Source organism: Schistocerca piceifrons, chromosome X, assembly GCF_021461385.2.
Source record: "Schistocerca piceifrons isolate TAMUIC-IGC-003096 chromosome X, iqSchPice1.1, whole genome shotgun sequence".
Classification (NCBI taxonomy): domain Eukaryota; kingdom Metazoa; phylum Arthropoda; class Insecta; order Orthoptera; family Acrididae; genus Schistocerca; species Schistocerca piceifrons.
In genome coordinates, this window is record NC_060149.1 from 270,834,822 (window position 1) to 270,847,534 (window position 12,713).

General features: G+C 43.3%; 1 protein-coding gene and 1 pseudogene across 2 annotated transcripts in view; one reads left to right on the top strand and one right to left on the bottom strand.

Annotated features, from left to right (window-relative positions):
• The window catches only part of LOC124721456 (protein DENND6B), a 215,806-nt gene that overhangs the window by 151,474 nt on the left and 51,619 nt on the right, over positions 1 to 12,713 (bottom strand). The window lies entirely within an intron of this gene.
• Positions 9,433 to 9,550, top strand: LOC124723604 (annotated as a pseudogene).

Here is a 12,713-nt window from a genome sequence, read left to right on the forward strand (position 1 = left end):
CCGTAAACCGAGTGGTACAGCGTTGCTAGAGATATGGGTCCGTCATCCGCGCAACAAAATATTCACTAAAAAAGTGTGTTGTGTCGGCGCTAACTCTAACGACAATCCCGCGGAAAAACCCAAGATACTTTTATAAAGAGACATGTTAATTTTCTGCTCTGTTAATTTCGACTGCTTTTTATTCAACAATATGACGGTTTATTTATTTCTTGTGTTGCATTTCCCCAGGTGTTTATCGATGAATACCTGCAACTTATCTTTCATTTAATCCACACATAGGAGAGCAGACACACGTCAACAGTCACACAATAACGCTCGGTTTCCTGCCGCTAACACGTCAGACTTTCACGTAAGCTGCAGCTGCGTATTACTTTTTCAGGTATTGCGTATGCCGTGAACAACAGAAAGCATCTGGACACACATATCATGCTTTTAAAGAAACTATTACGGTAAAGTGAAGATGAAGTCAGACACACACAGAAATTGCTGTACGCAAAAGACGTTTTGTCGGTTAGGATCGAGTCATTGTGCTTACATGAACGTGTAAATTAAAATTCTGTAATAGTTATTTCTTAAGAGCAGGAAAGTAAAGGCTTCCCATGCAGTGTCCCATAAATCATCATAAAGAACAATCGTTTTTAAATCGGTAGATTGTGATAGTGTCTTCTGTTGTCTTTGTGCTTAGTGCAACATACATACATACGTTTTCGGTACCATGGGCTTCGGATCAGTATCTTGGAAAACAACATTATCTTCTGTGTATAGTGGTTTCTAAGTATGTGAATTTACAACGTACTGTCCGTTACACCGCTCATCAAATGGAAGTTTATCTCCAGCCAGTCTTGCATCATCAAAATGGCATACGATCCCTTTTCTTATTTTACACTACTGGCTCTAAAATTGCTACACCAAGAAGAAATGCAGATGATAAACAGGTATTCATTGGACAAATATATTATACTAGAACTGACATGTTATTACATTTTCACGCAATTTGGATGCGTAGATCCTGAAACATCAGTACCCAGAACAACCACCTCTGGCCGTAGTAACGGCGTTGATACATTGAATCAAACAGAGCTTGGATGGCGTGTACAGGTACTGCTACCCATGCAGCTTCAACACGATACCACAGTTCATCAAGAGTAGTGACTGGCGTATTGTGACGAGCCAGTTGCTCGGCCACTATTGACCAGACATATTCAATTGGTGAGAGATCTGGAGAATGTGCTGGCCAGGGCAGCAGTCGAACATTTTCTGTATCCAGAAAGGCCCGTACAGGACCTGCAACATGAGGTAGTGCATTATCCTGCTGAAATGTAGGGTTTCGCAGGGATCGAATGAAGGATAGAGCCACGGGTCGTAACACATCTGAAATGTAACGTCCACTGTTCAAAGTGCCGTCAATGCGAACAAGAGGTGACTGAGACGTGTAACCTGTGGCACCCCATACCATCACGCCAGGTGATACGCCAGTACGGCGATGACGAATACACGCTTCCAATGTGCGTTCACTGCGATGTCGCCAAACACGGATGCGACCATCATGATGCTGTAAACAGAACCTGGATTCGTCCGAAAAAAATCACGTTTTGCCATTCGTGCACCCACGTTCGTCGTTTAGTACAGCAACGCAGGCGATCCTGTCTGTGATGAAGAGTCGAGGGTAACCGCAGCCATGGTCTCGAGCTGACAGTCCATGCTACTGCCAACGTCGTCGAACTGTTCGTGCAGATGGTTGTTGTCTTGCAAAAGTCCCCATGTGTTGACTCAGGGATCGAGACGTGGCTGCACGATCCGTTACAGCCATGCGGATAAGATGCCTGTCATCTCGACTGCTAGTGATACGAGGCCGTTGGGATCCAGCACGGCGTTCCGTATTACCCTCCTGAACCCACCGATTCCATATTCTGCTAACAGTCATTGGATCTCGACCAACGCGAGCAGCAATGTCGCGATACGATAAACCGCAATCGCGATAGGCTATAATCCGACCTTTATCAAAGTCGGAAACGTGATGGTACGCATTTCTCCTCCTTACACGAGGCATCACAACAACGTTTCACCAGGCAACGCCGGTCAACTGCTGGTTGTGTATTAGAAATCGGTTGGAAACTTACCTCATGTCAGCACGTTGTAGGCGTCGCCACCGGCGCCAACCTTGTGTTAATTCTCTGAAAAGCTAATCATTTGCATATCACAGCATCTTCTTCCTGTCGGTTAAATTTCGCGTCTGTAGCACGTCATCTTCGTGGTGTAGCAATTTTAATGGCCAGTAGTGTAAGTTTCTAATTGTACAGGTGGTGCATAAATAATGACTATACTTCTAGCTGAGTTGTACATTGAAAACATGACTCTGGCCAGTGAAACTTTATTCTGAGAATTGTAGCACACATCAGAGCTATACACTATGTAGTCAATATGTCAGCACACATTACTATTCCGCGATCGGATGATGTTCTGGCGGTAATCAATTTCCGTACATGTACACCACGTTGAATCGGTAATTACCATACAGAATACATCAGAAATGCTTCCGCGTATACCGCCGATATATCGTTTTTTGTCTTTTCGACTACATTCTTGGTAAAGTACCAAAGGCAAACAGAAAAATAAAAAACACACGCTGACCTTGGGGGAACGAGGTGGACATGCAGTTGCATTCCATCGGATGATCCAACGAAGTGTGTCCACCGTCTTACTGAAAAAATACATTGACCACATTCTGACTCCCGAAATTCTGCAACTGTTGTCTAACTCCACTAGAAGCATGGGAAGTCGGTTCATCCTTACAACTTAACAATGACAGTATGTAGGCACCTCCTTGATAGCGGTTAAAGATGTCTACGACATACGATATCAAATGTGGACTACCATTTAACTGACACTTTAGTATTTTATATGCTGACATTTGTGAAGAACTTTGTGCACCGGTGCTCGTCGCATGCCGAAGTTCCGATTGGCAACATGGAATGACTTCTTGGGGGCCTCCTTGCTAAAGACTCATGTAACTCTTCGGCACTTCGATGCGCAAACTTAACACAGTTGCCAGTCAGACTACCTGCAACAGAGAGAATATATGTCATGTCGTCGTAATTTTCCCATTAATTTTTTACGCGTCGCTACCGTTATCTCTGACTTACTGGCTTTATGCATAATCAGTTTTTTATTCTGTAGCGGAAGGTATTGCCATAGCAGGGAAGCAGGTCCGTATCCTTAATACTATACAGAACGTAAATAGCTCAACAGCCCCATGGCGTTGTATATCAGTTCATCGATTGAGCCCGAGTACACCACGCGCATAAGAATTGGACCACTATTTGTTGGGGGACGAAATGAAACACGTCATCTGTTGGTATTTTCTAGTAAAGAGCATGCTGTGCTGCCCTCTGCAGTATGTGTGTAATTTAACACTGTTATGAATGCTAAGACATAACGCTATGTGTGCTGAAGTTCACTGTGTTTCAAATCTCTTACATAGCTATAATTAGCAACACTATTCGTAGTACTCAGGGCACTTGACATTTATTTGAGATACCCAGTCCAAATTTCGTGTTGGCAATCAGTTGCAGCTAATGCTAGGACATGAAACTTCCTGGCAGATTAAAACTGTGTGCCGGACCGAGACTCCAACAGAAGAGCTTCTGTGAAGTTTGGAAGACAGGAGACGAGGTACGGGCGGAATTAAATATGTCAGGACGGGGCGTGAGTAGTGCTTGGGTAGCTCAGCTGGTGGAGCACTTGTCCGCGAAAGGCAAATGCCCCGAGTTCAAGTCTCTGTCCGGCACATAGTTTTAATCTTCACGGAAGTTTCATATGAGGGCACACTTCGCTGGAGAGTGAAATCTCATTCTAAATGCTAGAACAGTTCGTGCAATTAAACCCCCAGACGGTATTTCTACTTATTCTTGCGGAACTGAATGAGTAGTCCGAATATTGTTTAATGATCTCGACATATTTTTTCACTCTTGGTGCTTGTCATAATATACTAAGTCTCCAGCACCTGGAATTCCCAATCTTCTCTACACGTCAGTGCTACAATAATAATAATTAGTCTGTCTACAATGTCTGTAAGCGTCCGAACATATTTTGTTCATTTTAACACGATAATTTGTTCCCGACAGCCTTCAAAGTATGAAAACCTAAATATTCAAATAGTTTTTGTGTGTGTTCTTGCGCTCCTGGACCACAACTACGTTTGTGATTTTACATGTTTTTACGCTATGTATGTTTCGTATTTTAATTTTTGTACTGAATATGCTGTCTTGCTGGCAACTGGAGCATGATGTTAGTTCATGAACCCCCATCGAGAAGCATTTAACAAGCTCGCGATTCCGAAACTAACATGTACAGTCTCATGACAGTTTTATGCGCATGCAATCGTTAAAAAGGAATCTGTCTCTCTACTCAGTGATCGTAAGACAAATAAATGATCTGTATGTGGGATGTATATCCGTATCTATTGTTGAGGAAAATTTGTTACTTTCCAGCATAAATTTTCAACCCCTATAAGATAGCTCTGAATGTAGTCAAAAGGTTCAAATGGCTTGAGCACTATGAGACTTAACTGCTGAGGTCATCAGTGCCCTAGAACTTAGAACTACTTAAACCGAACTAACCTAAGGACATCACACACATCCATGCCCGAGGCAGGATTCGAATCTGCGACCGTAGCAGTCGCGCGGTTCCAGACTGTGGCGCCTAGAACCACTCGGAATGTAGTCAGTTGGAGATTTCCCTCTGGGAAAACACTTATTATCGGCAGACACACCCAATGTTCGTTTGACTATCATTATTGATATTACTATAAATTTGGTGGAATTTTAGAAGCAGTGTGCTAGTAACAAGAAGTCATGATTTTTATCTTGTCCAACCACCCTGATTTGACTTGTTTATGGTTCCTGCAATTCTTTATATCTGAATGTCAGGTTGACTCCTAACTATATGCATTTCTAACATTAGCCTCAAAATTCGTTAGCAGGAATTATACATTACAACAACGACGAAGGCAGTTGCATGTTTTTTCAGCACTTGTGAAAAGAGGAGTGTAACATCTGTGTCTGGAGTGTGTGGTTAGCTGATAAGGTAGCTTGATTACAGCTCTACAGTAGCCATTCGAAGGACAAATCACGGCCTAAGAAATAAATTCAACAGCGCACAGTAACTTATATTTATCGTGCTACGATCTGTGGCTTATCACTCAGTGGGTAATTATTGCAGACTGAAGAGAGAGAAAAGTGTGGTAAAAAACCGTATTCTCTTGTGTAACGTGAAGTAATTTAATAAACAATATGGAATTTTCTCTCCCGTTTTAGCATGCGGTGAGGGCAGTAAACACACAGTGTCAGATAGAGACAACACCCGGAATGATGTATAGTTACCACAGAATATCAACTGTGCTTTCGCTCGAGGCAAAATCTGTAGACACAACTGCTTTCATACTGCTTACCTGGGCACACAGTTTCCGTCTGGGAGGTATCTACATATTCTACCCCCAAGATATTTTACACAACGACAAGACATACATTTTAAATGTACGTCGGCACTTTGGAGATTACATTGACGTTTGTAAGAGAGAACGAATGGCTTTCACGCCGCACCACTTCTTTGCAGGGTCACAGAAAAATAAAGTGACGGATCTCACCAGCATACAGTAACACATAAGCGGTGTCTTAACTCATGAAAGCTGGGCTACATGTCAAGGAGATGGTATACAATACCGTTTGAAGGTTTAACGTAAACCTTTTATAGATAAAACTCCAGCCATCAATCCTTCGTTGGTGTGTCGAAGAGTATTCTTGAATTAGGAACAAGACTGCAAAATCTGTCACTACTTCAGCCTTCAATGATATGTTTTTGTACGTTGTATACCAGAGATTTGAACAAACGAGCAATCTATTTTTGGAAACTATGCCACGATCACACATATTTTCAACGCATTCAGAAAACTGCACAGTGAGAAAACCCGTAAACATTAAATGAATTTGGTTCATATGGCTCTGAACACTATGGGACTTAACTACTGAGGTCATCAGTCCCCTAGAACGTAGAACTACTTAAACCTAACTAACCTAAGGACATCACACACATCCAAGCCCGAGGCAGGATTCGAACCTGCGACCGTGGCAGCAGCGCGGTTCCGGACTGAAGCGCCTAGAACCACTCGTCCACAGCGGCCGGCTAAATGAATTTAATAAGACCAATGTTGTATTAGTAGTAGTAGTAGTAGTAAACACTCTTACACTTTCTGACGCTCCATTAAATCACGTAATTGAAAAGGATGGACATAAATTTAAGCTGGTTTCTCTCTAATACTAATCAACAGTTTTAACCACTGAACCACATCTAACAGTTTCAAAGACACTCTTTCTGCCAGGCACTTAATTGTGAACTGCAGAATAATCATGTAGATGTATATCCCTTGCTTGATGAGTCAGGATATTGTAGCACCCGCCTGCTACGCTGCAGTCAATCTATAGTAAGCTGCAAGTACGGTCCGTTTTTTTTTTTTTTGTTTTTTTTTTTTTTTAAGGAGACAGAACTGGTTAGCAGAGAATAGAGGAAAATGAGTTAGAGATCAACATCTAATAAATCTACTGTGCATACCACAAACGAAATCAGAGACGTTAACTGCCTCAGTGAGAATCCAACCGCTGAAGGATACAAAGACGGATGTAAACTTAACACGGAAAGTCACTTCGTGCAGCCAATAGCATAAACACTCCTCCTTAGTCCGCCGCTCCTAGTCTCACATTTAGTGCACAGCCAGAATGAGAGTGAAGGGATATATACCAGTCACTTTCCACTACTATGGCGCTATCAGACGGCGTTTTGAATTATCATGTTACCTCGATACAAAATAATTACGTGTTCAGCAACCTCACACAAACAATTAGGCTCCACAGAAATGTGTGTTTTAATCATTACCGACCCATGTAAAGTGCATCAGAAAAACACACACATGTACATTCAGCGTGCTCATTATGTTGTTGAAATCTGGAATGAGGTACCAATTTCTGAAGTTGATGCGGTGCACCTATTAACCATGTATACGTCTCAAGTTTTGTGCATACAATCACGCTAGTTGTCTTGAGATTGTACACGAGGACAGAGTTCATCAACATCTCTTTTACAAAATTGTTACCTGCACTCTGTGAAGATTATACGCTGTTTTTAAGACTCACAAAGCAGAAGAATCAGGAAAGCATTCACACAAAAGTGAAAAATGTTTGCAATGTGTAAATTATTTCTAAGGCACGTTTTAAAAATTAAAGGCTACTTTTTTTCTGATGAAACTACGTCTCTCAATGCTAAGAAAATTGTTATTTTGTAGCTCTTTACCCACTCTGCTGATAGAGAAGTCACTCCCTTGGTGCACAGAATGTTGGCGTTACTAATGAGCAATAAACTTATATGAATGCTGCTAATAAAATTATAGGTCAATTTAGTTTAAACTGTACCAGGGTACCGTCTTAAAAATAGTGTCATACACGCACATGCGCTCGCCTTCATACAGCAAAAGAATCTAATTTCGAAATAAAGTAGAGTGGTACATGCTGTGTACGACAATTGCCTATACAGTAGAAAGAAGAAACCTATTCTGCATCACCAGCATACGATTAAAGATGGTTTACAATGGGGACCTAATTGATTAAGGCTCCGACACCTCTCTTAATTGAGCGAACCGTGTGCTGATGCTTCCCACAGTCTTATGATAGACCCTGTTGTCACTAATAGTGGATGGTGCTATATGTGTAAAGAAGTGTTAATGTAAAAGGGAAAAAAAACAATGAGGGTAGGTAGGCGGAACAACAAATGCAACAAATTCAGATGGTTGTTGCAACATCTAAACGAAGGTTACTAACGCACTGTCGAATCAGCCTTAATATCTTTTAAGAAATCTGCAAGGTTCACCGTTAAAAAAACCAACCGCAGCTATTCTTTGTTGTTCGGGTCGTACGACTGGCTCTGAGCACTATGGGACTTAACATCTGAGGTCATCAGTCCCCTAGAACTTAGAACTACTTAAACCTAACTAACCTAAGGACATCATACACATCCATGCTCGAGGCAGGATTCGAACCTGCGACCGTAGGGGTCGCGCGGTTCCAGACTGAAGCGCCTAGAACCGCTCGGCCACAAAGGCCGGCGGGTCGTACGGCTGGCCAGACTACTATAGCGTTGAAGTCCATTTGCATTCTCATCAAATCTGGCCTCAACAGGACTAGCAGACGTCTACACAATCCTTGGCCGTAAATCTTCCTTGTTAGGTAACAACAGAAGCAACAGAATACAAAGATACTGGAGCCAACACTCGCAAAACCACCTGCATGTTTAACAGTAGAAAGTAAGCAGTCTGACGTAGGCCTGTGTAAGTCTTAACGTTGTAGTAAGAAGCTAGGTGATGAATCAACGGGTCTAATTAGTCGTCGTCGTTTGTTGTTGAATTTTCTTGTCGTCACTGAGTCGTACAATCGTTTTCTTCGTCACAGGTTAGTGCAAATCACTTGGGACTTTGATTGCACTACAAAATTGCTTGAGTTATGGAGTGATTTACGAGTCACATAAGTTTCTTTTGGGATAAATTCTGCAGTGTTTGGCGATGTCGACAACAGAGTCTCAGCTTTCTTCTTATTACTTTTAGCTGATAATGTCTTGCTACGAGGAGCTTCCGTCGGCAGTTTTGTGTACCGCAGCTGTCTACGCATGTAATACATAGACAGCCAATAGTTATTTCAGGTGAATTCATTCCAACTATAACTGTCATTTAAAGTTTGTTTTTCCTTTTTTGTATCACGTATGCCTCGCAAATTGTCTGAGAACCGCCTACAGCACTGCAAAATGCAGGGTGTATGAAAAGGAATCATCTGATCTGGCACGTCTATATTTCTGAATGTAATAAACATATAGAATGAATTTTGTTTCTTGATGAACGGGAAACTCAAAAAGTTTTTTTTCATACGTTTTCATAGGTGTTCAATATGCCCCCTTGAGATGCACGGCATATGTCTACGGGGTATTCAAATTGTTCCCACACTGCAGCGAGGAGTCTTGAGGTACAGCTTCCACAGCTGCTGTGATGCGATGTCTCAGTTCATTCGTTGTTGTTGGTAACGGAGGCCCATAAACACAGTCTTTTATAAACCCCCACAAGAAATAATCGCATACAGAGGTCCGGTGACCTTGGAGGCCAGTAATGTAAGGTTGAAACATTTGGTCCAGTGCGACTGATCAGTCGTTCAGTAATCCTTTGATTTAAAAATTCTCGCACTTCCAGATGCCAGTGTGGCATGTAAGGCGTAACTATGTAAAACTCGAACGTTTGCTCTTTCCAACACTACGTCGTTCACGCACATACCTCAAATAACATAATTGTTTTGATTTGTTTCAATTCGGAGGATTCTTTTTTGATACACCCTGTACATTATCTGGGCCAGCGGCCTTGCTGCGGTGATAACACCGGTTCCCGTCAGATCACCGAAGTTAAGCGCAGTCGGGCTGGGCTAGAACTTGGATGGGTGGCCATCCGGTCTGCCGAGCGCTGTTGGCAAGTGGGGTGCACTCAGCCCTTGTGAGGCAAACTGAGGAGCTACTTGACTGAGAAGTAGCGGCTCCTGTCTCGTAAACCGACATCCGGCCGGGAGAGTGGTATGCTGACCACAGGCCCCTCCATATCCGCATCCAGTGACGCCTGTGGGCTGAGGATGACGCGGCGGCCGGTCGATACCGTTGGGCCTTCATGGCTTGTTCGGGAGAAGTAGAAGAAGAAGTAGTAGTAGTAGTAGTAGTAGTAGTAGTAGTAGTACATTATCTGATCAAAAGTATCCGGATATCCAAAGGCAATGCGAAATGAACCACTAGATGTCATGAGAAGTGGACCCGCTAGTATAAAAGGAGACAGGAAGTATTTTGTTGTTAGTAGAGAAACACTGACAGCTGTGCATAGGGAGTTAAAAAGAATGGGACACAGTGGTCGATGGGCTCCTCTTAAGCCACACATTTTTTGTGGTCAATGTTAAGCGACGCTTGAGATGATGTAAATAGTGACGCCACTGGACTGTGCATTACTGGGAACAAGTGATGTGGAGTGATTAATCGTGCTATACACCCTGTAGCAATCCGACGGAAAGGTCTGGGTTTAGCTAATGCCTGGAAAACGTTACGTGCCGTCATGTATAGTGTCAACAGTGAAGTACGGAGGAGGCGGTGTTTCGGTATGGAGGAGGTGTTTCTCGTGGTTAAAGTGGTCCTCTTACTGTTCTTAAGGAAACGCTAAATGTGCAAGGATATGAATAAATTTTACTTCATTGAGTAATGCGTGTATAGGAACAGTTCGGAAGCGATGATCGTCTGTATCAGGATGTCAATGCACTCTGTCATAAAGCAGCATCAGTCAGGCTATGGTCTGTGGACAACAATCCTGGAACAGACTGGCCTGAAACCTTTAGGATGAGTTAGAACGTCGGCTCCGCTCCAGATCCTAGCTTCCCACATCACTAACTTCTCTGGTTTCGGCTCATGAGGAAGAACAGGCTGCCATTCCTCCACTGACATTCAGGCAGCTCACTGGGAGGCTGCGCGGCAGAATTCAAGCCGTCGTAAGGACGAAGGGTGAACACACTCCTTATTAATATAGATTAACATGTTTCCGGGTACTTTTGATCAGGTGGTGTACATAAACGCAAGTCGCTACAGAAACAGTACTCTGTAAGTGACATCTGGAGCCAACATATTCACAAGAGTCATAAATGAGCTAATAGTTGGAAAAAGTTAAACTTTTCTTGAAGCAATGTGTGTTGACACATTCTGTACTTATAGAATCATATTTCCCAAAGTAGTTGTTGTTGTTGTATTGACGTACGTTCTTCCCTTATTCGTCATCGAAGTGAAAAAGTGGAGTTTCAGTGAAGTGATCAAAACACAGCGGAACAGAGCAGTCTACACGCTTGACAAGGACAATATATGAATACGCTACATCAGTTTCGACGTTCCCACACTGCAGCAGTCCAATGTCAGAAGCCACATTAGTCACATTATCAAATCATGGCACAGGAAATCGGCTTCGTAACCAGATCACTGTCAGGTATATGTTGCCACAGCTCTGTATTTCAATCTCGAGAGGTGATTATAGGTAACTGAATGAACACAGAAGATGAAATATCGATCATGTAACGTGACCTTAAGTTTGTCAGTCTGCAAGCGTACATAAAACAAGGCGCCTGGCATAGAGTTTGTAAATTCAAAAAAATTCCCTTCAGACAGGCAGTATTTGGTTGTCGTTGGTGGTAGTACATGTATCTGTAAGTTAAGCCGGCACGTTAGCTCAGCGTGTTCGGTCAGAGAGCTGGTTGGCCTCTGTAATAAAAAACTGAGTGGAAGGATCAACAAACGAACTTTAACGGATGTCATGTGACGTCCGCATCGACCAAACACAACGATCAGACGAACAAAACGGGGGGGGATGTGGCTAGCGTTGCTGCCTCTGGATCACGGGGTCCTGGGTTCGATTCCCGGCCGGGTTGGGGAGTTTTCTCTGCCCGGGGACTGGGTGCTTGTGTTGCCCTCATCATTTCATCATCATCATTCGTGACAGTGGCTAGATTGGACTGTGAAAAAACTCACAAACCAACCATCATCATCATTCTCCAATAGGACTGTAGTAGTTGTGTCCTGGCCAGGAATCTTGAAGAAATAGACCCCTGTCAGCAACATTTTCACCAAGGACTGAATATATAATGCTTTTCATGGGCTCTTTAGCCATTTTTCCCCTTTTACTCGCTTCAATATGGATGTTCCATCGACACATTGTTGCTAGACTGGTATCCAAAATTGAAGCAGCAAACCGCTATTTCCCCGTCCTGTGTTTAATTCGCGATATAATCACACGAACTCTCAACAGATGCCCGTCCGATTGTGTTCTGCACGGAAGATGGCATTCCGGTCAACGGACAATAACGCCAACGATGGCACCAGGGCGACTCCCAAACGGGGCAGTGTTTATCGGGTAGTCCCACATCTACAATCGCCGTGTACACAATCACTGGCGGTGCAGTATGGCACAGCTACCAGACATTCTCCGGTGGAGGGCCATAGGATAGTCGCAAACTGTGGCCCGATGGCTTAATGTGAATCGTTCTGTTGTTTCTCGGATGTGGCGATGGTTTAGAGAGACCGAAACTGTATCCCAAAGACCACGGCATGGCTGAACACATGTGACATCAGAAAAAGAGGACCGGTTTTGGCCGTAAGTGTACGACGATACCGCCTTAGTACTGCATAACTGGCGTCTGACCTTGTAGCATCCACTGGACGTGTTGTATCGAAGCAAACGGTGTACAGAATGCTTCAGCAGAGTGGATTTTACTGTCGAAGACCTGCTGGATGTGTACCTCAGACGCGTCTTCACAGAAAGAAACATCTCGAGTGGAGTCGTCAACATGCCACCTGGACAGTCGAACAATGGGCCAATGTTCTTTTCCAGATGAGTCCCGATATGGTCTGAAGAGTGATTCTCGACGGATTCGCATTTGTTGTGAACGTGAAACACGATTTTGGGACCCAAACATTGCGAGAAGAGACCGATAACGAAGAGAATCCTTAATGGTGTGGGCAGGGACTATGTTTACCAGTCGAACACCTCTCCATGAAATTCTACGGGTGAATCAGGAAGGTTTAACTGCTGTCAGGTATAGTGACGATATCTTGGGACCCAC